We start from the raw sequence: 27,932 nt of genomic DNA, 5'->3' as shown, positions 1-27,932 counted from the left end.
TCCTTCCAAAGAAATCCCATGACTGATCTCCTTCAGAATGGACTGATTGGATCTCCTTGCAGTCCAAGGGACTCTCAAGAGTCTTCTCCAACACCACAGTTCAAAAGCATCAGTTCTTCAGCGCTCAGCCTTCTTCACAGTCCAACTCTCACATCCATACATGACCACAGGAAAAACCATAGCCTTGACTAGACGGACCTTAGTCGGCAAAGTAATGTCTCTGCTTTTGAATATACCATCTAGGTTGGTCATAACTTTTCTTCCAAGGAGTAAGCGTCTTTTAATTTCATGGTTGCAATCACCATCTGCAGTGATTCTGGAGCCCCCCAAAATAAAGTCTGACACTGTTTCCACTGTTGCCCCATGTATTTCCCATGAAGTGATGGGACCGGATGCCATGATCTTCATTTTCTGAATGTTGAGCTTTAAGCCAACTTTTTCACTCTCTTCTTTCACTTTAATCAAGAGGCTTTTTAGTTCCTCTTCACTTTCTGCCATAAGGGTGGTGTCATCTGCATATCTGAGGTTATTGATATTTCTCCTGGCAATCTTGATTCCAGCTTGTGTTTCTTCCAGCCCAGCGTTTCTCATGATGTACTCTGCAGAGAAGTTAAATAAGCAGGGTGACGATATACAGTCTTGACATACTCCTTTTCGTATTAGGAACCAGTCTGTTGTTTCATGTCCAGTTCTAACTGTTGCTTCCTGACCTGCATACAGATTTCTCAAGAGGCAGGTTAGGTGGTCTGGTATTCCCATCTCTTTCAGAATTTTCCACAGTTGATTGTGATCCACAGAGTCAAAGGCTTTGGCATAGTCAATAAAGCAGAAATAGATGTTTTTCTGGAACCCTCTTGCTTTTTCCATGATCCAGCGGATGTTGGCAATTTGATGGAAATGTTACGGAGCCCAAATTTATCCTGCTCACTGCAAGACAGGCCAGTAAATCAGGGGAGACGAACTGTTGGAACAAGGAATAACGATTTTAATTGGAAAGCTAGCAGACGGATATGATGACACACTGGCCTCTCCAAAAACCATCTCCTTTCAAGTCAGCTTTGGGCTCCTTTTATATAGGAGGGGAGGGTGCGGAGACCACCGCGGCACTGACCAATGGTTGGGTGGGATCACTAACGTTCTCTGGTTGGGGAGGGGCCCACTGTGGCATCAACCAATGGCTGGAAGGGGCTACTATAACTCGTGGCTGCCTCCTGCCGCTGCACCAGCCCCCCACCCTCACCACCCGCTCCCCGCCAGCAGAAAAGTGTGATGCCAAGAAGCAGCCGGGAATGAAGAAGTACCTGGCTGCTCCAAGCCACTCCAGTAACGTCATCTTCCAGGCCTTGCTGAAGCGAGGCATGCAGGTGTCGGAGATCATAGTGGCCACGCAGAGACGGTTGATGTGCACATTAACCAGGATCACTGAAGCAGCGGATGCTGTGGGCTTGACCCATGAGCAACTCGTGACCAAGGAGCTGGCCCGGGAGCTGGCACCCCAGGAGCAGAGCGGCCAGTGCCGGCTGGCCTGATGGGCTGGGGGTGGGGGTGGGTACTGCTCGTGGAAAGGAAGGGGAGGGTTGGAGCTGGGGAGGCCACTGCTACTGCAGAAATGCCATTTTATCACTCATCTCAGCCCCCTACTGACTGGAGGGAGTGGGACAGGGCACCTGACCTAAATGGGGTCAGTGAGCATTCCTACTGAAACCAGCAGGACCCTGTGGGGCTTCTGGGCACAAAAGCCTTTCTGTGCCCCCCATTCTTGTTTGCAGGAAAACAGGCTTCCCTCAGCATCCTAACCTTCCCTGAGTTCCACAGAGCAGAGTCAAACAACTAATCTGGGAAGGGAAGGGATGTGGAGACCAAGGAGAAGCAATCAAGAGACAATAGTACTGCCTTGGCAAAGAGTCCTGCCTTGACAGTTCCCCCTCAGGGATATACATAGCAATATCTTTGAGCTGTTTTGCAGATACTGAAACCCCTACCAGGTGGGAGGAATTAATGTTGTGCTGCCCATAAGCATGTAGACCCCAGACCAGTTGGAACCAAAAGGTTGATGATGCTGACTCCCACCCAGTTGCCTCACCATCCAGTGAAAAGAATGTCTGTGAGCTGATTATGCCCTCCTCTTTGAACTATTTTACTATAAAACTCCTCACCATCCCCTTCAGGTCGGGACACATAGTTCTGAGGACATTTGCCCTTTGTGGTCCCCTTTGTCTGGCAAAGCAATAAAAACTCTTCTTTTCTACTTTAACCAAAACCCTGTCTCCAAGATTTAATTTGGTACAGTGGTTCATGTGTGCGTAGCCACTCAGTCATGGCCACCTCTTTGTGACCCTATGGACTGTAGGCCCAGGCTCCTCTGTCCATGGGATTTTCTAGGCAAGAATAGTGGAGCAGGTTGACACTCCCTCTCCAGAGGATCTCCCTGACCCAGGGATCAAACTCACAACTCCTGTGTCTCTTGCATTACAGGCAGATTCTCTACCACTGAGTCACCAGGGAAGCCCTTGGTACAGGGGTACAGAGGCCAAATTTCTGGCTACACCACCTCTTTGATCAGTCATCGTTTATTGATCTGGGTAATTTTTCAAGTTGTGTCTCACTTGCGTTTGGAATATTGCAAATGCTTAGTGCAGCATTATTAATAGCAAAACTTGGACATAAAATGTGTTCTAATATAGGACTGGTTCAGTAAACTATCAGTTCAGTACAGTCGCTCAGTCATGTCTGACTCTTTGTGACCCCATGGACTACAGCACACCAGGCTTCCCTGTCCATCACCAACTCCTGGAGCTTGCTCAAACTCATGTCCATTGAGTCGGTGATGCCATCCAACCATCTCATCCTCAAGTAAATGTATCAAGTAAACTATGGTACATCGATAAATGGAGTACAGTATTATGATCATACCATCAGCATTCAAACATATGTAATATATTCCATTTAAAAAGATATCCTCCCTTGATTCACCAAGTCATCCTCCATCCCACAACCCATATCTTTTCCTTTTTTGCAAAACTCCTGGGAAGATTTATCTAAACTCACTGTACTGGTCTCTACTACCATTCTTTCCAGAATCCCCCTCTAATCAGACTTTGCTCCACCAAAATTGTTCTCCAAGTCACCAGTGACCATGTTGCCAGCTCCACTGGCCAATTCTCAGTCCTCATTTTCTAGACCTAATCAGCAGCATTTGACAGATCAATGGCTTACATCTTCTTGGAATTCTTCCTCCATTTGTTCCTGAAATTTGACATTCTTATTCTCCTACTTCCCTGTTCACTCTTTCTCAGTCTTTTTTACTGGTTCTTTCCCCTTCTCCCCACTTCTAGACACTGTAGAGCCCATAACTTAGTCCTCAAATCTCTACTCTTTATACTCGCTTAATGACCTCTTCTGCCCATTGCTTTACATTTACCTATGTGCTGATAACTTCCAAGTTCTAACTTCAACTTGGGTTTCTCCTCTGAACTCCAGATTCCTATATTAAAATGCTCACTCTATTTCTGTACTTGGATATCTAATAGGTATCCCAACCTTGTCTAAAACTGGATTCTTCATTTCCCCTAAACCCTGACATCCACATCTAAAATTTTCTCTTCCTCCAGTCATCCAATATTAGTAAATGGGCACTACATTCACCTTGTTGTCCAAGACTGTATATTAATAGGAGCTGGTTAGTAGATAACCGGTGATTTTCCTGTTTTTCTTTATGTGCATGTATGCTAAATTGCTTCAGTTCATGTCTGACTCTTTGCAACCCTATGGACTGTGCCTATGCCCTAGGCCCACATGGATCCTTGGTCCATGGAATTCTCCAGGCAAGAATGCTGGAGTGGGTTACCATGCCCTCTTTAAGGGGATCTTCTGTTGAATAAGCAGTACTGATCAGAGGAAGAACCAATCATATTAGAGAAGAGAAAGGACTCAAGAATAAAGTGTAGAAATGGACTCTAAATTTAAGGCAATGGGTACAAAAGCAAAGACCTGGTAGGAAAAAAACAGGTAAAGTAAGGAGGTGGAAACTGGAAACTGCAAAATTTTTGCATCGTTTTGAACAGGAAGGTAAGGTAGCAAAGAGCGCCTGTAATTTGACCAACAGAAGCAGCAGGTCCCTGTGAGATGGACAGTTATAGGACTTGGCATTATTGCATGTGCTTGGACCATACTATTTGGTCTGAGTTCTGGACTCTGAAGGGCTTCTGGGGTGACGCAGTAGATAAAGAACTCGCCTGCAATGCAGGAGATGCAGGCAGATGTGAGTTCAATCCCTAGGTCGAGAAGATCCTTGTAGGAGGGCATGGCAACCCACTCCAGTACCTGGAGAATCCCATGGACAGAGGAGCTGGTCGACTGCTGTCCATAGGATCACACAGAGTCAGCCACGACTGAAGCAACTGAGCATGGGCACTAGACTAGGAAAGAATGACACCTGAGACTCAGTTCAAAATTCCTTCTCCTTAGGATTACTCCTGAAGTATCACAAAGAGTATAAATAGGACAAGGATGTGAGAGTGTGAACTTGGTCCCCATTCTCTCTTATCTCAAAATTCAGTTCAGTTCAGTACAGTCGCTCAGTTGTGTCCAACTCTTTGCAACCCCATGGACTGCAGCATGCCAGGCCTCCCTGTCCATCACCAACTCCAGAAGCCTACTCAAATTCATGTCCATTGAGACAGTGTTGCCATCCAACCATCTCATCCTCTGTCATCCCCTTCTCCTCCTGCCTTCAATTTTTTCCAGCATCAGGCTCTTTTCAAATGAGTCCGTTCTTCACATCAGGTGGCCAAAGTATTGGAGTTTCAGCAGCAGCATCACTCCTTCCAATGAATATTCAGGGCTGATTTCCTTTAGGATGGACTGGTTGGATCTCTTTGCTGTCCAGGGGACTCTCAAGAGTCTTCTCCAACACCACAGTTCAAAAGCATCAGTTCTTCTGTGCTCAGCTTTCTTTATAGTCCAACTCTCATAACTACTGGAAAAAACCATAGCTTTGACTAGATGGACCTTTGTTGGCAAAGTAATATCTCTGCTTTTTAATATGATGTCTAGGTTTGTCATAGCTTTTCTTCCACGGAGCAAGCATCTTTTTATTTCATGGCTGCAGTCACCATCTGCAGTGATTTTGGAGCCCCCCAAAATAAAGTTTCTCAGTGTTTCCACTGTTTCCCCATCTATTTGCCATTGGTGATGGGACCAGATGCCATGATCTTAGTTTTCTGAATGTTGAGTTTTAAGCCACCTTTTTCACTCTCCTGTTTCACATTCATCAAGAGGCTCTTTGGTTCTTCTTTGCTTTCTTCCATAAGGTTGGTATCATCTGCATATCTGAGGTTATTGATGTTTCTCCCAGAGATGTCGATTCCAGCTTGTGCTTCATCCAGCCCAGCGTTTCTCATGATGTACTCTGCATATAATTTAAATAAACAGGGTGACAATATACAGCCTTGACATACTCATTTCCCGATTTGGAACCAGTCTGTTGTTCCATGTCCAGTTCTAACTGTTGCTTCCTGACCTGCATACACATTTCTCAGGAGGCAGGTAAGGTGGTCTGGTATTCCCATCTCTCTAAGAATTTTCCACGGTTTGTTGTGATCCACACAGTCAAAGGCTTTGGTGTAGTCAATAAAACAGAAGTAGGTGTTTTTCTAGAACTCTCTTGCTTTTTCAATGATCCAAAAGATGTTGGCAATTTGATCTCTGGTTCCTCTGCCTTTTCTAAATCCAGCTTGAACATGAAAATTCACAGCTCACATAGTGTTCACATACTGTTGAAGCCTGGCTTGAAGAATTTTGAGCATTATTTTGCTAGCGTGTGAGATGAGTGCAATTGTGCAGTAGTTTGAGCATTCTTAGGCATTGCCTTTCTTTGGGATTGGAATGAAAGCTGACCTTTTCCAGTCCTGTGACCACCGCTGAGTTTTCCAAATTTTCTGGCATATTATCTCAAAGAGCTGCACCTAAACTCAGCCCATGCTGAGTGAGTCTCTGCCAGGTCGAAGGAGCATAGAATCACAGACTCAGTGCATTCTACACCCCATGGCAGTGGCTAGAAACAACTAATATTACCATATAAGGCAGCAACTGTGCTTCTCAGCCAGTTGGGTCATCTAAGCTGAAGGTTCTGGTTCCAAGACTTGAAATTTTACATGAGGGTAATCTTCCATTATCTGTACCTGCGCTTCAAGGACAGGAGGTTTTTGTTTCTCTCTTCCTAGGAGCTTTCTATGTGCATGACTAGCCATGGAAATCTGTACTAGTCAGTGTTCCGCAGAGAAACAGAACTAACAGGATGTATGAATGCATAGAGAGATTGACGTTAAGGAGTTGGCTCACATGATCGGATCCTGGAGACTCATGGAAGAGTTTCAGGTCATGTGCTGGCAGGAATTGCTCTTCGTGGGGGCAGCGGGAGCAAAGGGTTCTAGACAGGTCTTCACTTGACTGAATGAAACCCACCCATGTTATGGAGGGTAATCTACTTTAGTCAAAGTTCACTGATTTAAATGTTAATATTCAAAAAAGCACCTTCACAGAAACATCCAGAATAATGTTTGACCAAATATCTGGGCACATTTTAAATCAGTAATATTTTTGAGACATAAAATTAGCCATCACAACAGCCTCACTACAACTAAGGGACTTCATATGAGGCAACTGCATGCAAGTGAAGTAAAAAAATCATGGTCTAACTGGCACCACTTTGGGACAACATCAGAGAAGGGATCTGGGAGAGGTTTGTGTAGGAGAGGGAACACATAAGTTGTTGTTCAGCTGCTCCAACGTGTCTGACTGTTTGCAGCTCCATGGAGTGCAGCACACCAGGCTTCCCTGTCCATCACCAACCCCCAGAGTTTGTTCAAACTTACGTCCATTGACTTGGTGATGCCATCCAACCGTCTCATCCTCTATTGTTACCTTATGCTGTTTTCAATCTTTCCCAGCATCACAGTCTTTTCCAGTGAGTCAGTTCTTCGCATCAGGTGAACAAAGTATTGGAGCTTCAGATTCAACATCAGTTCTTCCAATGAATATTCAGGACTGTATGCGAGACAGCAAAAGAGACACAGATGTATAGAACAGACTTTTGGACTCTGTGGGAGAGGGCGAGGGTGGGATGATTTGGGAGAATGGCATTGAAACATGTATACTATCATGTAAGAAACGAATCGCCAGTCTAGGTTCGATATAGGATACAGGATGCTTGGGGCTGGTGCACTGGGATGACCCAGAGAGATGATATAGGGAGGGTGGTGGGAGGGGGGATCAGGATTGGGAACTCATGTACACCCATGGCAGATTCATGTCAATGTATGGCAAAACCAATACAGTATTGTAAAGTAAAATATATATATAAATAATAAAATAATAAAGAGAGAAAAAAAAAAGAATTGACTGGTCTGACCTCCTCGCTGTCCCAGGGACTCTTAAGAGTCTTCTCCAACACCACAGTTTGAAAGACTCAATTCTTTGACTCTCAGCCTTCTTTATGGTCCAACTCTCACATCTGTACATGAATACTGGAAAAATCATAGGTTTGATTGTACAGGCATTTGTTGGCAATTTGATGTTTCTGTTTTTGAATACACCGTTTATGTTTGTTGTAGCTTTTCTTCCAAGAAGCAAGTGTATAAATGGCTTAAATTGAGCCAATACATTTTAGAGTTTCTGGGTTCTGAATGATGTATTCATTTTTTTCCTACCAATTCATATGGAGTCCATGTAGATAATAAATCATGCGGTGGTATATTTGAAAATTTCCACCTGCTCCTCCCATTGGCATCACTGCCTGGAAGGAACCTTGAATGTCTGGGGAATGTCAGGAGCTCATTCATCTGTTGACTGGGGACCACATCAACTGTAGCTACTGATTAGATTCTACAGTGCACGAAAGCCCAACACACCTGGCTGTGATCATCAGAGAACAAGGAAGAAATACATAATTTCTTATTTTATAAATTTCCCACAAAAATGACCAAAAAACATTTTTATATAACAATAACAACAAATATGAATTGTACACTTATCAACAGGAGAGGCAGGAGAGCAGAGTGCAGGGGTCAGGAAATAAGAGCACACAAGCAGCAGAACTGGGAAAGACACCAGGCACAGTTCACCTTTTAGAGGCTGTTTCCCCTGGGCCTCACCCAAGTCACTGGTTGGACTTGATTCCTTTGTTCTCCATTCCTGTCGAGAATCTAACCTTGAGTCCTGGATTCTGACATATCCTGTTATTTGACTCTTACAATCTATTTTTCTGAACTCCACCTATGAGATTGAATATGATTAATTTGATAACAAATGTTATAGAGGAAGACTGAGTTTAACATTTACTTCAAATTGTCTTGGTAATATGAATTTTTTTCAAGTTCTTTTGCCATTTCTTATTTATAAAATCATAGATTGCAGGGCTGGATAATATCTTAGAGAGCAGGGAGGGAAAGTGAGGCCCCAAGAGGACCAATGGCTCAGGACCATCATATCCATGAGATGAGCCTCTGCTCCAGCTCACCTGTTCTTCCAATGCTCCCTCCGCTGCATCACAGGAAGAAAAAACGAGCGGTGCTTCCAGAGAGAAGCAGAATTCCCTTCTTGCCAACAGAGGCACTCGACTCTTTCCACATATTGCACGTTACTCTGAGAATAGCACAATTTGGTACTAAACAAAATGGCTCATGTGGCTGATCTGGCTCAAGTGAAAAATCAGCAAAATGGAGACTTGAGTGTCTCTGGATGATAATCGGGTGCGATCCCTGAAGGGGTATGACAAATGTATTAAAGTCTTTCTGCAAAGCCAATTTTGGGCAATGATCTGATTGCTGGATAAATCACACCAGGAAATTGAAACAAGTGGTGAGGATAGCACAAGCAGGGTACATTATAGGGCAGCAAGCAATTCTCTGTGCCTTGGAGAAATCACTCTATCAGAGGTGGTGAGGAACCATGCAGCATGTCCAGGGAAATAATGAGAGACAAGGAAGAAATTAAGAGCATATATGAGATACACAAATCAAAAGGACAAATGGATGTTAGAAGCAGCCTGAAATTAAAAGAAACTGATAGCTAAAGAGGAAGCTGAAAGGGGACAGAAAAACTGCAAGGGAAACAAAAGCCAAAAAATATACTTAGTTCTCAATAGTTCATGGACTTGATGATTTATTCATAGTACATTTTTTTAATGCCAGTTTAGACTGATGTACCCATGAGGTACAGAACTACCATCCTCTCTCTTGGCTAGCCAGGCAATACACAGAGAATGCAAATTAGTGTGTTGCTGGGGGCTTTCCTGGTAGCTCAGCAGTAATGAATCCGCCTGCCAGTGCAGGAGACACGGGTTCAGTCCCTGATCTGGGAAGATCCCACATGCTGCAGAGCAACTAAGCCCACACACCACAACTATTGAGCCTGTACTCTAGAGCCTGGGAACCACAACTACTGACCCCATGCACCCCAACTACACCCACATACCCTAGAGCCCCTGCTCTGAAACAAGGAGCCACTGCAATGAGAAACCTATGCACCAGCGTGAAAAGCAGCCCCTGCTGGCCATAGCTAGAGAAAATCCTGTACACCGGATGAAGACCCAGCACAGCAAAAAAATAAAAATAAATAAACAAATAAAATGTTTAAAAATCAGTGTGATGCTAAGTAAAGCATGAACAGGAGATCAATTCATTGAAGTTTTAGCTATCAACCATTTATTGACTTATTCAATTATTCAAACATATATAATGAGCATCTAATATGTAATAGGCACTGTAGTAAAGCACAAAAATACACAAGATTGCTGTGGTCCCTGTCTTCATTGAGCTAACATGCTAAAGGAGGTAGGGTGAGGGGAGTGATGTACTACCAAGACACATAGAGGTAATTTGGGGTATTAGTTTCTGATGGCTTGCACATCAGGACTGTATTCTATTACATATAGCAAAAACTCCAAGTAATAGTGGATTAAACAATTAGAGATTTATTTTTCACACACTATAAGAAATACAGGTAGATAGAGATATCTTTTTTGCACATAAAAATATAAACATAGGCTGTCCAAAGGTGCAACTGCTCAAGCATGACACCAGGACCCAAATTGGGTCTGTTTTCTAAACAAGGAGTGTGGCACAGTGGCTAAATCTAGACTGTTGGCATCAGACTGTTACCTATTATGGTGGTTGTTATTCTTCAGTCTCTAACTTGTGTCCAACTCTTTGTGACCCTGTGGACTGTAGCCTGCCAGGCTCCTCTGTCCATGGCATTTCCTAGGCAAGAATATTGGATCAGATTGCAATTTCCTTCTCCAGGGGATCTTTCCAGACCAGGGATTGAACCCGCGTCTCCTGCATTGCCAGGCAGATTCTTTACCACTGAGCCACCAAGGATGCTTGTTAACTCATTATTAAATCTTGGTTCTGCTACTTATTATCCATAGACTTTGACAAGGTTACTTAACCTCCTTCTAGTTTTTCAGTTCTCTTATCTGTAAAACAGTGATGAAAATAATAGCCCCCCACATAAATAAAGTCAACTGATCATTGACAAAAAAGCAAAAGCAATGTGATGCAACAAAAGGAGTCTTTTCAACAAATGGTTCTGGAATAACTGGACATCCACATGTGAAAAGGTGAATTAGATATATACCTTATACCTTCACAAAATTTAACTGAAATGGAGTACCGATATAAGTGTAAAATGCAAAACTATAAAATTCCTGCAAAATAAAATTGGAGAAAACCTAAATGACCTTGGATATGATGATGCTTTTTTAGATACAACATGAAAGACACAATCCATAGAAGAAATAACTGATAAGCTGGACATCATTAAAATTAAAAACTTGAACTCTGCAAAAAGCAATGTCAAGGAAATGAGAAAACAGGCACAGACTGGGAGAAGATATTTGCAATAGACACATCTGATAAAGAACCATTATCCAACATATACGTACAAAGAACACAAATAATTCAATTAAAAAAACAGGACAAAGATCTTGACAGCTCACCAAAGACGATATACAGATTGCAAATAGCATAAGCACATTAAAAGATGCTCTATATCATGTGTCATGAGGAAAATGAAAACTAGAACCATAAGATACCACTACACACCTTTTAGAATGACCAAAATCCAGAACACTGATGCACCAAATACTGGCGAAGATGTAGAAACTTTAAATAAGAACTCTCATTTATTCCACTGGGAGAGAAAAACAGTAAAGACACTTGCAAAGACTTCTTGGCAGTTTTTTTTTTTTTAATCAAAGTAAACATACTCTTACCATACTATCCAATAACCGAGCTCCTTGGTATCTACCCAAAGGAGTTGAAGGCTTGCATCCACACAAAAAGCTATACACAGATGTTTGTGGCAGCTTTATTCATAACTGTCAAAACTTGGAAGCAACCAAAATATCTTTCCATAGGTGAATGGATGAATAAATTGTGGTATATCCAGATACTGGAATATTTTTCAGTGCAAAAGAAATGAGTTATCAGGGGACATATGCACACCTATGGCTGATTCATGTTGATGTTTGACAGAAAACAACAAAATTCTGTAAAGCAATTATCCTTCAATCAAAAAATAAATAATTTTTTAAAAAAGGAATAAATTTTTAATGAGTTTGGCAAATTGCTAGGATATGGGATGAATATATGTAAAATCAATTGTATTTCTGAATACTTCTGATGAATAATTTGGAAATAAAATTAAGAAAACATTTTCATTTATAATTGCATCAAAAAGAATAAAATTCATAAGGATATATATGTGTATGTACATATAACAAAAGAAGTACAACTTTTACACTCTGAAAACTGCAAGGCTTTAATTTGCACTTCCCTGCATTGGAGAAGGAAATGGCAACCCGCTCCAGTGTTCTTGCCTGGAGAATTCCAGGGATGGGGGTTGGGGGGAAATGAATTGTCAAATCATGGAAACACATGGAGGAATCTTGAATGTGCCTCACTAAATGGAAGAAGCCAATCTGAGAAGGCTATATACTATATGATTCCATAAGACATTCTGGAAAATGCAAAACTATGGAGGCAGTAAAAATATCAGTGGTTGCCAGGGGTTAAGGAAAAGGATGACTAGGCAGAGCACAGAGGCATTTAGGGCAGTGAAATTACTATGCATGATATTATAATATCGGGTATGTTTCACTACACATATGTCAAACTCATAGAACATACAATACAAGAGTGAACCTTAATGTAAACTATCGATTTTGGGGTGATTATGATGAGTCAAGTTAGGTTCATCAATTGTAACAAATGGACCACTCTGGGGGGTAATGATAATGGGCAAGGCTATGTGAGGGCATGTGGGGTAGTCTTTGCACCTCCCCCCTCGATTTTGCTGTGAACCTAAAACTTGTCTTTAAAAAACTGTCTTTCGAATAATAGCCTTTACCTCCTAGGCCTATTGAAAGGATTAATAGTTTATTATGTGCAAACTGCTGAAATAGTGAAATAGGCAATGTGTACTTGTTATTAGAGTTGTTAATACGCACACTGGGGTTTGTCCTTATGCTCTGGCCTCTCATAATCTCAAGAAGGCTGTTGCATCCTCAGGCATATAGTATTCTGGATAGGAAGAAGGGGAAAGAATGACAGATGAATGGATAAAGAAGATGTGGTATGTATATGCAATGAAATATTACTCAGCCATAAAAATGAATGAATTTGAGTCAGTTGTAGTGAGGTGAATGAACCTAAAGCCTGTTATTCAGAGTGAAGTAAGTCAGAAAAAAAAAAACATTGTATATTAACACTTCTATGTGGAATCCAGAAAAAACATTTTTTTAAGTACTGATGATCCTGTTTTTAGGGGGAAGAAACTGGAGACAGAGGTAGAGAACAGACCTGTGAACACAGCAGGAGGAGACAGTGGAAGGAATTGAGGAGGCAGCATTGACCTATACACACTATCATGTGTAGAATAGCTAGTGGGAAGCCGCTATATAACACAGGGAGCGCGGCCTGGCACTCTATGATGACCTAGAGAGGCGAGACGGGAGGAGGAAGGGAGGTCCAGAAAGGAGGGGATATATATACAATCATAACTGATTGACATTATCCTTTGGCAGAAACCCACACAACATCATAAAGCAATTATCCTCCAATTAAAATTTTTTTAAAAAAGAAAATGGCATACCAGCTTAATCTGATCCTTTTAAAATCAAGAGCACACAAACTTCTCTGAGAGTCCTGCCCAGCAGAATTTGCTCCCCTTGCACTGGACAGAGCTGTGTCCTATGGGCATACCTGGCTGGAAAGTGGTGGAGAATGAGATTGTACATGAGTTAAGGAGATCATGAATGGAGACTGGGTACTGGATTATAGGCAACCAACAGTGTCTGTTGTGGCTTCCAGAGACAATTGCTCTTAATATACACTTTTAAAATTTTATTTCTTTACTTGTTTTGGGCTGTGCTGGGTCTTCACTGTTGCATGGGCTTTTCTCTAGTTTCAGAGAGTGGGGGATACTTCTGGTTGCTGTCTGTGGGCTTCTCATTGCGGTGGCTTCTCGTTGTGGAGCACGGGCTCAGCTGCTCCATGACATGTGAGATCTTCCGAGACCAGGGTTTGAACTCCTGTTCCCTACATTGACAGGCAGATTCTTTGTTACTGAGCCACCAGGGAAGTCTGTTGTTAATATTTGATACATACCTATTTTGTTTTTATAACTTTTATCGAAGTATATTTGATGAATAAAGTTATATGTTACAAGTGTACAGTATAGTGATCCACAATTTTTAAAGGTTATAATTATTATAAAATATTGGCTACATTCCCTGTATTGTATAGTATATCCTTGTAGCTTATTTTATACACAATAGTTTGTACCTTTCAGTTTTCTACCCCTATATTATCCCTCCTTCTCCCATCTCTGCACTGGTAACCACTACTTTGTTCTCTATGTTTGTGAATCTGGTTTGTTTGTTTGTTTTCCCTTATATTTACTTTTTGATATTTTTTTTTAGATTCTACATTAAGTGATATCATACAGTATTTGACTTTCTTTGTCTGACATTTCGCTTAGCATAACACCCTGCAAGTCCATCTATGTTGTTGCTAATGTAAAATTTTTCATTCTTTTTATGGCTGAGTAGTATTCCATTGTGTGTGTGTGTGTGTGTGTGTGAGTGTGTATGTACATCTTTATCCATTCAGTTGTTGAATACTTAGGTTGTTTCCATATGTTGACAATTGTAAACAATGCTGCTATAATCATTGGGGTGCATGCAACTTTTTGAAATAGTGTTTGGGGTTTTGGGGGGATATATATCCAGGAGTAGAATTGCTGGTTCATGTGGCAGTTCTTTGAGAAACTGATTTTTTGAGAACCCTTTATACTGCTTGCCACAGTGGCGGTACCAGTTTACAGTCCCACCAACGGGGTAGAAGAGTTCCCTTTTCTCCACGTCCTCGCCAACATTTGTTACTTGTGTTCTTTTTGATGACAGCCATTCTGACAGTGTGTGGTGAAATTTCATTCTGGTTGTGATTTACATTTCCCTGATGGTTAGCGATGTTGGGAATCTTTTCACGTGCCTGTTGGCCATCTGTGTCCTCTCTGGAAAATGTCTATTCAGGTCTTCCGCCCACTTTCTAATTAGGTTGTTTGTTTTTTTCATGTTATGAGCTGTTTATATATGTTGGATATTAACCCCTTATCAGTCCTATCATTTGCAAATATTTTCTTCCATTCAGCAGGCTGTCTTTTCATTTTGACACATATCTGTTTTTATGTCCCCTTTTCCCCTGGATAAGCTAGTTGAACTGAACAGTTTGACTTCTTATCCAGACAGTATCCACCTGGATCTGGATTCCTCCACACAAGACAATGCACCCAGGGACTTCCCTAGTGGTCCAGTGGTTAAGAATCTGCCTTCCAGTACAGGGGACTGGGTTCAAGCCCTGGTCAGGGAAATAAGATCCCACATATGGCGGGGTAACTAAGCCTGCGTACCGCAACAAGCCACAACTAAAACCCAACGCAGACAAACATAAATTAATGAATATTAAAAACATAAATAAGGTACCCAAGTTACTCAATTCCAACCATTCCAATCAAGTCAACTATTTATTACATTCCTAATATGTATGCAGAACTATGCCCTGTGCTGCATAAGGTCCTGGGGATTTAGAAATGATGACTGACCTTACAGATGATATAATCTCTATGGCAAAAGGTGCCCAAAACAAAAGAATTTGAGAACCCTGTGGAAAAAAATCTGACATTAAGTATGAAGAGCTTAAGAAGTGTTCATGCCTTTAACCTAGGAATTTCATTCCAAGAATATGCTAGGTAAACAATTAGAAAGCCAGATAAGAATACATGCAAAAAGATGTTAACAATGTGCTGCTATCAGTAGTCAAAAGGTCACACAACTGACTGTTAAGTAGTCACAGAAATTATGTTTATGAGGAGTTTTTATGTTATAAGAAACAGTTTTATGTTTTTAGTGTTCTGAGAAATGTAATATTGTAAGGAAAGTGCTCAACGTATATTAAATGTGGGAGGAGCAGTTGACAAACTTGCATACAGTATAGAGGTTAAGTATACAGACTTTGGAGTTGAATGAACCAGTTCCAAGTTCCTTCTGCAAAACTCATTATTTATTTATTTAAATTTAACTTCTCTTAAGCCTTGAAAGCTAATATGGAAAAATAGAGAGGGAAGGAAAAGTAATTTAAGAGGAAAGAAATGCCTTAGTAAGGCACTGTAGAGCAAAAGGTGCCAGTTTTGAGTGGAGCACGGAACAAGAGACAGTCTTGTAGAGAAGACTCTTGCCGCTTGGTTTAGAGGGTCCAGCAGATCCAATGGTGCATGGAACCTTGGTGGCAAACAGGAATGCGTTTTGGAGCCTTTGGCAGCCCCGTAGATGAATCACAGCACAGACAGGATTTTGAAGCAAAGCTCTGCAATCATCAGTGGATAGCTTCTCTCCTTTTGGAAAACAGCTCTTTTCCTACTACTGGGCCTAGGGGAGACTGAATGGCTCCAAGTTGCCAGTGATCCAAACTGTCCATCATGAACGCGGTGTTATCTGACCCAAAGAGCCATGAAGTCGAGTGTTCACAGCAGTACTCAATCATCAGATGGAAGTGGTAAATACACAACAGATCCAAGGAGGCCCAGGAGGCCACATTCCATTGAGTTAAAGATCTTGTGTCCTAGGAGAGAGATTCAGGGTGAAGAGACCAATTAGATAAGTAAGAATCCAGGTTCAGGAATCTAGACTAAAGAGATTAAAACAGGGAGGGGGTGGGTTACCTTGATAAAGAAAAAAATCTATACTTGATAAGAATTTATAAATATTCTATTGGTCTCCTTACTGTTTCTAAAAATTCCAAGACTGCTCCTGACTCAGAGCCTTCATTCATACCTGCTATTCCCCTTCCCTAAAATACTTTTCTTCTCCCTAGCTTTATAACTAGCACCGTCTTTTCCTCCCATCTTAGCTCAAAAGTGACTTTCTCAGTGAAGCTTCCCCTGACCCAATTTCCATTCCCTCCCTAAAACTTTATATTCCTCTTTTCTGCTTCCCCCCCATCTTTAGCATTCATTACTAACATGCTATATATAACTGCCTAATCTATTCTCTTTATTTTCTGTTTCCTTCCTGAAGGTAGAGTTTTGTCTGTTTTGTTCACATCTATATGCTGGAGCCCAGAACATCTCCAAGAACACACTGAATCCAGGGACTAGCCAACAGGGACCCTAGAGTTTCAAAGGTAACGGGGAAAATGCTGGTTTGGTTGGCAGAAATATGATATCTGACAAATTTGGTTTGGAGAGAAAGACTCAGCACCTGACATTTGTAATGAGTCCTGGTAGAGTGGCTGGGGCTTCCCTGGTGGCTCAGCAGTAAAGAATTCACCTTTGATGCAGGAGATGCAGGTTCAATCCCTGGGCCAGGAAGATCCCCTGGGGGAGGGCATGGCAACTCACTCCAGTATTCTTGCCTGGAGAATCCCGTGGACTACTAGTGGGCTACAGTCCACAGGGTCGCAAAGAGTTGGACATGACTGAAGGGACTGAGCGTGCACAAATGCACGCGTGCACACACACAGAGTGGCCATCATGAAAGTAAAGCACAGAGGCTGGTATCTTTTCATCCTCCACCATACCCCCATGAGGTTCACCAATAAGCCAGAAATCACTGGACACAGAGCCAGCCCATTAGGGCTTATGTCCTGGCTCAGCTAAGAACTAGCTAGATGACCTCAGGGGCTTCCCAGGTGGCTCTAGAGGTAAAGAACCTGCCTGCCAATGCAGGAGACGTAAAAAATGCAGGTTTGATCCCTGGGTTGGGAAGATCCCCTGGAGAAGGAAATGGCAACCCACTCCAGTATTATTGCCTGGAGAATCCCACGGACAGAGTAACCTGGTGGCCTATAGTCCATGGGATCTCAAAGAGCTGGACACGACTGGAGTGACCGAGCACATGAGCAAGAACTAGCTGGGTGATCAGTCTTTCATATCAGGTCTCAACTTCCTTGTCAAAAAAATGAGAGTTGAAGAAGACCTCTAAGTTTCCTCCAAGCTTTACAGATCCTGTTATCCCAGGACCAAAAGAGCTGCAAGCTAAGCCATTACATAAGAGGTCCTTTCTAGCCTTCATACTCTGCAATTCTAAGAAGGGTACAGTGTGGGCATCCTTTTATGCAAACAGCAGATGCAAAGATGGACAGCTTAGGAAGAGGGGCTTTCTCAGAGGGTAGGACAAAACTGTTTCTTCAGAAAGATGCCCCAGAAAGGGTGGAATTTTGCTTTCTAGACTGACTTCATTGGCCCCACAGTATAGTAATCTCATTCTTAGAGTGCCACCTACTGATAAAGGACTTTTCAAGCCACAGATAAAATGTGATCTCAAAAAGACTTGTTACCTCTTGCTCATCTTGGGCTTTAATAAGTATGTTTTAGGAAAGAGTGTCAAGTAATATTTAAAAACAAAAATGCTTCCATAACGGGACTTCTATAACACCATTAACATTCAGAAAGGAAGAGGAAATAAAGCTTTGCAGACTTTCTTTACTATTTCTAAGAAAGGATTAAACCTTTAATTTGTTCTTCCGCACAAGGGATCTTTGCCTAACAAAATGCACATTTCCCTGAAAGGTCAGGAGTATTAACCAAATTTGAATAGAGAAATTTCCATTTTAATTGCAGTCAAGGGACTCTCCGCTTTCAATAGTCCCAGGGGTAATCCTGTTTGCAAGCAAAATAATCAGTCCATAATGTTTGCTTTGGTAAATTCAGATTTTCATTTATTTTGTTTTCATTCTGGGCCCACCTGTTCTTGTGATGTGAGATCAGGGCAGTTTTAAATGACAGCCTTTAGCTCACACTCTCTTTAAAAACAAACCAAATACCTTCAAAACCCATTTGACCTGGCAGGGAGGCTTGAGTAAGAGGTTATTTATGACGTGCTATGCCTGCCTGGATCCGGTGGGCAGCCCAGATGGGCCCCACACTCTTCCCAAGCAAGAAGCCTCTGCTCAGCCATCCCTGGCTTTTTAAAATCTGTCTTTAGTAACTACCACTGGAGGGTGCTTGAAATCTTTGTGGGGACTCTGATGTGGTTTTGTTACTAGCCCATCCCCCAAAGGACAGACTTTAGCAGTGTAAGACAGACTGAAGAGAGGTTAGTTATCTTTCAACAAAAGGAGCCTATTTTAAAAGAATTATATTCTGACTTGTGGGCAGGGAAGGGACAGAGCATTAGGATGAGACCCTAGGGCCTGAGAATAATGCTGATACATCAGGTGGGATAATTTAAGCCTTCAAGGCCAAGAGCCTTTAAAAGATAGATAAGAAAAGATTCTGAGAAATCCAGTCATAGTGCTAAATAGTTCAAAACTTGGATTCTGAGGTCAGAAAGGACCAGATTTATATCTCAGTCCTGACTTTTACTCACTGTCATTTAAAAGGCTGGGTAAGTTACTTAGCCTCTCTGGGACTCAATTTTCTCAACTATAAAATGGGATAAGAAGAAGACATACCTCACTGGGCTGTTTTCAAGATTGATACACAGCACCAGGCACCTAAAAATGTCTCTATAAATGGTAATGATCATTATTAATAATGATTTTATCTATAAAATAGTCCCTTAGCCAGCACTGATTAGAGGATTAGAAGGGCAGAATGAGGCAGTGGGAAGAGCACTGGATTGGAAATTAGGTCTTTATCCCAGATCCAATAAGACTGACTCATATAACATGAGACCAGTCCACTTGGTTTTCTTGAGGGCCTCAATTTCTTCACTTACTAGATAAAATCACTAGTGTGCCTGGTCTTTTTCAGTTCTGAAATTAAAATCAATGAAATTTGTTGCTTTTAAAGTAGTAAGTTTTAAGGTTCTGAGTAAAGGAAAGAATGTTATTATTATTAAAATGACTCTTCTGGGGCTAAGAAGAAACTTTTCAATCAAACCTTTAGGTTGAGTCTGGCCTCCCAACCCTCCACTAGAGCTATCATAAATAAGAGAACATTTTGGAACACAAAGAGGTCCTTGTTGATTGTTGAAATTGGGGGAAGGGGGAGCAGGGCCTGAGCAACTCTGGCCTGGCTGAGCAGAGCTCAGGGTAGTCTTTTGCAGGGCACCTAGAGACCCAGCTGGGACAACCCTGAGGCTTAGCACATCAGGTTCCCTGGGGGACAACTGACCGTTGGATTGAATTATGTCAGATAGAGGAGCTGCTTGTAAAACTAGTAAATATTCCCCAAGGATCAGATTTGAACCAACACATTGTACCTTTCAAACTGCTGAACAGCCTGTGGGAAAATGACCTTGTAATCAAACCAGACTGCCAATATGAGGTCAGCCCAGAATGGAAGTGATTTGGGATATAGAAATCAAATTTATGACCTGTCTTATTCCACCAGCTTTTATTGATTCTCTGGCAAGATTGGGGATAGGCAGAGTTAATGTAGCCAGTCTGAAGGCAGCTAGCCTGCTGAGCTGTGGAATTCTTTTTTCCAGAAAATTTAACTTGGTCTCAATTATGAATCAATCCAAGGATAAGACCCTTAATGATCATATAAAGGCAAGTTGTAGATCTCATATACTTACCCTTGAGCAGCAAAGCATTCTAAAACTGGGGAATTTTCCAATAAAATATAATATTTCTTTTGCCAGATAACTTTCTTTAATTGACTTTGTTTTGTTTTAAAATCAGTGGATTATGTTCAAATGGAATTGCTTAGGACTAAGAACTATTGTTTAGGCCCACTTAGAAAACCAACACCACACATTTTTATTTTATACAAAGCTAGTATTATAAATAGAAAAATTACAACAACAAAAAAAGCTTCCCTTAACGCCAGAACCCAATGAGACCCATGAGTAACGTCTTACAGTATTTTTCTATGTAGCTGTTCAGTTCAGTTCAGTTCAGTCGCTCAGTCATGTCTGACTCTTTGCAACCCCATGGATCGCAGCATGCCAGGCCTTCCTGTCCATCACCAACTCCCGGAGTTCACTCAGACTCACGTCCATCGAGTCCGTGATGCCATCCAGGCATCTCATCCTTGGTCGTCCCCTTCTCCTGCTGCCCCCAATCCCTCCCAGCATCAAAGTCTTTTCCAGTGAGTCAACTCTTCACATGAGGTGGCCAAAGTACTAGAGTTTCAGCTTTAGCATCATTTCCTCCAAAGAAATCCCAGGGCTGATCTCCTTCAGAATGGACTGGTTGAATCTCCTTGCAGTCCAAGGGACTCTCAAGAGTCTGCTCCAACACCACAGTTCAAAAGCATCAATTCTATATGGAATTTAGGAAGATGGCAATGATGACCCTGTATGCAAGACAGGGAAAGAGACACAGATGTGTATAATGGACTTTTGGACTCAGAGGGAGAGGGAGAGGGTGGGATGATTTGGGAGAATGACATTCTAACATGTATACTATCATGTGAATTGAATCGCCAGTCTATGTCTGACGCAGGATGCAACATGCTTGGGGCTGGTGCATGGGGATGACCCAGAAAGATGTTCTGGGGAGGGAGGTGGGAGGGGGGTTCATGTTTGGGAATGCATGTAAGAATTAAAGATTTTAAAATTTAAAAAATAAAAAACTAAAAATTAAAAAAAAAAAAAAAAAAAAAAACAAAAGCATCAATTCTAAGGTGCTCAGCCTTCTTCACAGTCCAACTCTCACATCCATACATGACCACAGGAAAAACCATAGCCTTGACTAGATGGACCTTAGTCGGCAAAGTAATGTCTCTGCTTTTGAATATGCTGTCTAGGTGGTCATAACTTTTCTTCCAAGGAGTAAGAGTCTTTTAATTTCATGGTTGCAATCACCATCTGCAGGGATTTTGGAGCCCAAAAAAATAAAGTCTGACACTGTTTCCACTGTTTCCCCATCTATTTGTCATGAAGTGATGGGATCAGATGCCATGATCTTCGTTTCCTGAATGTTGAGCTTTAAGCCAACTTTTTCAATCTCCTCTTTCACTTTCATCAAGAGGCTTTTTAGTTCCTCTTCATTTTCTGCCATAAGGGTGGTGTCATCTGCATATCTGAGGTTATTGATATTTCTCCCGGCAATCTTGATTCCAGCTTGTGTTTCTTCCAGTCCAGCGTTTCTCATGATGTACTCTGCATATAAGTTAAATAAGCAGGGTGACAATATACAGCCTTGACGTACTCCTTTCCCTGTTTGGAACCAGTCTGTTGTTCCATGTCCAGTTCTAACTGCTGCTTCCTGACCTGCATACAGATTTCTCAAGAGGCAGGTCAGGTGGTCTGGCATTCCCATCTCTCTCAGAATTTTCCACAGTTGATTGTGATCTACACAGTCAAAGGCTTTGGCATAGTCAATAAAGCAGAAATAGATGTTTTTCTGGAACTCTCTTGCTTTTTCCATGATCCAGCGGATGTTGGCAATTTGATCTCTGGTTCCTCTGCCTTTTCTAAGACCAGCTTGAACATCAGGAAGTTCACAGTTCACATATTGCTGAAGCCTGGCTTGGAGAATTTTGAGCATTACTTTACTAGCGTGTGAGATGAGTGCAGTTGTGCGGTAGTTTGAGCATTCTTTGGACTTGCCTTTCTTTGGAATTGGAATGAAAACACCTTTTCCAGTCCTGTGGCCACTGCTGAGTTTTCCAAATTTGTTGGCATCTTGAGTGCAGCACTTTCACAGCATCATCTTTCAGGATTTGAAACAGCTCAACTGGAATTCCATCACCTCCACTAGCTTTGTTCGTAGTGATGTTTTCTAAGGCCTACTTGACTTCACATTCCAAGATGTCTGGCTCTAGATTAGTGATCACATCATCATGATTATCTGGGTCATGAAGATCTTTTTTGTACAGTTCTTCCGTGTATTCTTGCCACCTCTTCTTAATATCTTCTGCTTCTGTTAGGTCCATACCATCTCTGTCCTTTAATGAGCCCATCTTTGCATGAAATGTTCCCTTGGTATCTCTCATTTTCTTGAAGAGATCTCTAGTCTTTCCCACTCTGTTGTTTTCCTCTATTTCTTTGCATTGACCACTGAGGAAGGCTTTCTTATCTCTTCTTGCTATTCTTTGGAACTCTGCATTCACATGCTTATATCTTTCCTTTTCTCCTTTGCTTTTCACTTCTCTTCTTTTCACAGCTACTAGTAAGGCCTCCCCAGACAGCCATTTTGCTTTTTTGCATTTCTTTTCCATGGGGATGGTCTTGATCCCTGTCTCCTGTACAACGTCACAAACCTGATTCCATAGTTCATCAGGCACTCTATCTATCAGAGCTAGGCCCTTAAATCTATTTCTCACTTCCACTGTATAATCATAAGGGATTTGATTTAGGTCATACCTGATTGGTCTAGCAGTTTTCCCTACTTTCTTCAATTTGAGTCTGAATTTGGTAATAAGGAGTTCATGATCTGAGCCACAGTCAGCTCCTGGTCTTGTTTTTGTTGACTATATAGAGCTTCTCCGTCTTTGGCTGCAAAGAATATAATCAATCTGATTTCATTGTTGACCATCTGGTGATGTCCATGTGTAGAGTCTTCTCTTGTGTAGTTGGAAGAGGGTGTTTGCTATGACCAGTTCATTCTCTAGGCAAAACTCTATTAGTCTTTGCCCTGCTTCATTCTGCATTCAACGGCCAAATTGCCTGTTACTCCAGGTGTTTCTTGACTTCCTACTTTTGCATTCCAGTCCCCTATAATGAAAAGGACATCTTTTTTTAGTGTTAATTCTAAAAAGTCTCATAGGTCTTCATGGAACCATTCAACTTCAGCTTCTTCAGCATTACTGGTTGGGGCATAGACTTGGATTACTGTGATACTGAATGGTTTGCCTTGGAGACCAACAGAGATCATTCTGTCATTTTTGAGATTGCATCCAAGGACTGTATTTCGTACTCTTTTGTTGACCATGATGGCTACTCAATTTCTTCTGAGGGATTCCTGCCCGCAGTAGTAGATATAATGGTCATCTGAGTTAAATTCACCCATTCCAGTCCATTTTAGTTCGCTGATTCCTAGAATGTCGACGTTCACTCTTGCCATCTCTTGTTTGACCACTTCCAATTTTCCTGGAATCATGGACCTGACATTCCAGGTTCCTATGCAATATTGCTCTTTACAGCATCGGACCTTGCTTCTATCACCAGTCACATCCACATCTGGGTGTTGTTTTTGCTTTGGCTCCATCCCTTCATTCTTTCTGGAGTTTTTTCTCCACTGATCTCCAGTAGCATATTGGGCACCTAATGACCTGGAGAGTTCCTCTTTTGGTATCCTATCATTTTGCCTTTTCATACTGTTCATGGGGTTCTCAAGGCAAGAATACTGAAGTGGCTTGCCATTCCCTTCTCCAGTGGACCACATTCTGTCAGACCTCTCCACCATGACCCGCCCGTCTTGGGTTGCCCCTCAGGCATGGCTTGGTTTCATTGAGTTAGACAAGGCTGTGGTCCTAGTGTGATTAGATTGACTAGATTTCTGTGAGTATGGTTTCAGTGTGTCTGCCCTCTGATGCCCTCTTGCAACACCTACCATCTTACTTGGGTTTCTCTTACCTTGGGCATGGGGTATCTCTTCATGGCTGCTCCAGCAAAGCACAGCCACTGCTCCTTACCTTGGACAAGAGGTAAACAGAAAACAAAAATAATCTGTAATTTAAAAGGTGTCCTCTTCTTATCAGAGATTTGTGTGTCTGTGTGTGTGTGTTTCCTGTCAGGCCTATTTGTTTATTTTGCAGTTTTTTGCTTCCTGAAACCATTCAATTAAGCCCTATACATCTTTTTTTTTAATGCTTTCTTTATTGGGAAGAGACTTCAAAGCACTCCCCAAAATTTAGCCACAAAGATCTTTATTAAACAGTCAAAGAAAGTTATATGACTTAAGATACTGTGCAGCTCTGAGACTGATGGGATTACATTGTCAAGTGAGATGAAAATGCTGTTAAAACTGATTGAATATAAGATACTACAAAGTGCTGTGCATCAATAACTTTGAAATAAGTCTGTGATTTGCTATCTTAAGATCCAAGGACTCTATTTCTATCCATGTAGTCATGTTATCTATGGAATTTCTTACCAGATTAGGAAAAAATTACATTATACAATGGATAACTACATTATGTGCCTTGGAGCTGTACATCTCACATTGTCATGGGAAATTCAGCCAGATCCTCCTGTGCTGTCTACATAAGACCCATAAACAACAATCAAAGCCAAAAAGTGGCTGTGTTTCTGAAGCAAAATTTAGCAGATTGAAGTCCATTAGGTTAGCACAGTTCTGATTCACAGAGAATTTTTGAATCCAAAAAATAATCTAGGGGCAAAGGATATTGTTGAATATCCCAGTGAATAACAATCAGGGCCAACATGAATGCTTACTTTATGCCAGACACTATCATGAGTTCACAATAGGCCCATGAATCAAGAACTGTTACTTTCCCTTTTTTAAATATTTATTAATTTGGCTGCACTGAGTCTTCATTGCAGCATGCGGGATCTTTCAGTTGCGGCTTGTGGTATCTAGTTCCCTGAGCAGGGACTGAACCTGGGTCCCCTGCATTAGGAGCATGAAGTCTTAGCCACTGGACCACCAGGGAAGTCCAAGAACTGTTACTTTCTTGATAGTTTAGCCCAGAGTCTCCAGTCTAACAAGACCCTCACTCTTCTCTCCTCTCATTACAAGAACAAAGACTTGCTCAAAATAACTTACATGCTCTCTCTATGGTTCCTGGTCTACTTAATTCAGATACCTTTCAGAACTCACTAGAAACCTTGCTTTCCTAAAAGAATTTCCCTAGTTCTTAGGCTATTTTTGGTCCATTCTCTTACACTTACACTCCTAGTACCAACTATTTCAACCAGTATAAGCCAAATCATAATTTTTGAAAATACTAATTGAGTTAATTATCTTCCCTAGCAGAATTCTTCCAGAAGGTAGGGACTGTGTTTTGCATCCACTGTAATCTTAGTACAGGGCAGAGATTTGGCACATAATAAATCTTTATTGTATGAATACATAAGTAAGGACAACATAGCTGTTTCGTTGATCACGGGGAGGTGATAGAGAAAACGTAGCCTACATAAAGGAAGCACGCTACACGCGGAAAAATATTGAAAACACAACCGAAAGCAGACGGACTGATCATCACAGAGATCAGGCAGGCCTGCCCTCTGCTGGTGGTTCGGAGTATATAGGAGAGGCTGGTTCTTAAAAGGGAAGCGGCTGCGGAGGAGAAAGAGGAGCTGGAGAAGGCGAAAGCCACAGGCGGGATCCTCGCCATGGGTTCGCGGACCTAGAACTGTTGAAGGTACCGGTCGGGAACCGAGCTGGCGGCTGCTTCTTCTCGTGGTCCCCATGACTGAGAACTGGCTGGCCTACCCGACCCTGGGCCCCGGCTGGAAGCGCCGTGAGGTTTTTAAAAATCCTTGACATAAACCATTCTTTCTTGCCGCCAGCACCCACTCATATATTCATTCAGACTGTCTGCCTTTAGGGGACTCTCACATGATGCTGTTCTCGGAGGGGCATGGCATAAAATCATTACCAGCCTGACAAGTTCTGCCTGCAAAACCCTTGAAGGAAAAAATGAAAACCAGACCACTTACACTGACTTAGAAGCTGCTGCTGATCTGCTAAGTCACTTCAGTCGTGTCCGACTCTGTGCGACCCCACAGACGGCAGCTCACCAGGCTCCCCCGTCCCTGAGATTCTCCAGGCAAGAACACTGGAGTGGGTTGCCATTTCCTTCTCCAATGCATGACAGTGAAAACTGAAAGTGAAGTCGCTCAGTCGTGTCCGACTTTTAGCGACCCCATGGACTGCAGCCTACCAGGCTCCTCCTGGGATTTCCCAGGCAAGAGTACTGAAGTGGGGTGCCATTGCCTTCTCCGACTTAGAAGCTAGCTTCAATCTGTTCAGACTTTTTGTTGTTCAATTGGCTTTACGCACAAAAAAAGCAGACAATCTCTAAAGACTATTGATTTAGTATAAATATTATTTCTAATTTATCCTGGGCTTCTAATGACTATAGCTTTACTAACTTGACCTTATTCATTTAATTTAGGACCCTAGCCTTGTATTCTAATTCTGATTTAGTTTGTTCATCTCACACCTTTTTTTTTTTTTTTGTGAAGGCTGTTATACACCAAATGTTGCACTAGTTACTGGGACATAACAGTGAACAAGACAGATGCTACCTGACCTCACAGTGTAGTCTGGTTGAGAATATAGATGTGTTAATAGGCAATTGCAAAAATAGCAGGGGTCTACAGCTCATGGACAAAATTCAGGGAGGGTTTCTGTTTGTTTTAAATCCTTTAAATGGTAAACACAACTGGATGTATGTGTTTATGTGTAATTTTCATTGTTTTCAGCAAATCCTTAATCATCTTCAGTCTAATAGTTGAGGCGAGACAAAACTACATGCAAAATGCACAACAGCATGTATAACCAAAGCATAAACAAGTGACCAGCGTGGTTGTTTTGAACTGGATGTCCTATATAACTGGGGACAGGCAGGGGCAGCTCTGAACCAGTTACCAAAAGCTCCTGTTTAGAAAATCTATGTGGAGACTTTTCAAAGAGAACAACAACAACAACAACAAAAGCAGGTGATGAAGACTGTACCATTGTTCCCCATCATTCTCTCTTCTCTCCTTGTGATTTGATTAAACTTCTCCACCACAACCCTCCTCCCCAAACACACACATCAGACTTGGCCACATGGCTGGTTTTGCCTAATGCAATGTACTTGGCGGTATTGTATGCACTATCCAAGGGGAAGCTTGAAGAGATTTCCAGTAGTTATGTATTGCTCTATTCCAGGAATGGGCTCTTTCTCCAACCTAGTCCCAGAATAAAGAACATGTGTAGCAGAGCCGACCAGTGAATAACACATAAGATGAATAAGAAATAAACCTTTGTGGCCGTAAGTCACTGGGACTTGGTGGTTGCTTGTATTTCACATAACCTAGCGAGAGCAGACAAGATCACCAAGTTTCAGACACCCAATGGGATTCAAACAGAGGCTCAAAAGGAAATAAAGAGCCAATATAGAATAGACACAACTTTCTAGAGCAAGACAAGAAATTAAATAAACCTATTAAAAGGTCTGTATCCAAGTAAACAAAGAAGCAAATTAAGGGGGAAAAGAAATAAAGATATTAAAGGTTAGAAATTAATAAAAATCAGCAAAATTTCTGGTTATGAAATCAGTATACAATAGCAAATTGCATTTATATATAATGAACAAAGAAGATATATAATAACAGCAACAAAATTACTTAGAAATAAATCTAATACCAATTTCGTCTGTAAATGTTAAGTTTTTGAGAGAGTAGTTCCCTAAGAAGAGGACATTATAAAGAAGCAGGACAATTAGAAGAAAGTCAGCATCCTCAAAGACAGATTCCTCCACAACAGAGCACTGAAAAAGGATTAGGCAGAGTCCAACAGAGC

At 41.6% G+C, this 27,932-nt stretch overlaps 1 long non-coding RNA gene across 1 annotated transcript; it reads right to left on the bottom strand.

Moving 5' to 3' along the window:
• Positions 1 to 20,287: 20,287 nt before the first annotated feature.
• Positions 20,288 to 26,214, bottom strand: LOC138437630 (uncharacterized). Its single transcript, XR_011256047.1, has 3 exons — positions 26,081 to 26,214; positions 24,032 to 24,090; positions 20,288 to 20,805 (listed from the first exon to the last, which is right to left on the bottom strand). It is a non-coding gene; the product is annotated as an uncharacterized lncRNA (long non-coding RNA).
• Positions 26,215 to 27,932: the final 1,718 nt, after the last annotated feature.

The sequence above is a fragment of the Ovis canadensis genome, chromosome 3 (assembly GCF_042477335.2).
Source record: "Ovis canadensis isolate MfBH-ARS-UI-01 breed Bighorn chromosome 3, ARS-UI_OviCan_v2, whole genome shotgun sequence".
Taxonomy (NCBI): domain Eukaryota; kingdom Metazoa; phylum Chordata; class Mammalia; order Artiodactyla; family Bovidae; genus Ovis; species Ovis canadensis.
This window is presented reverse-complemented; position numbering and strand designations above follow the sequence as displayed.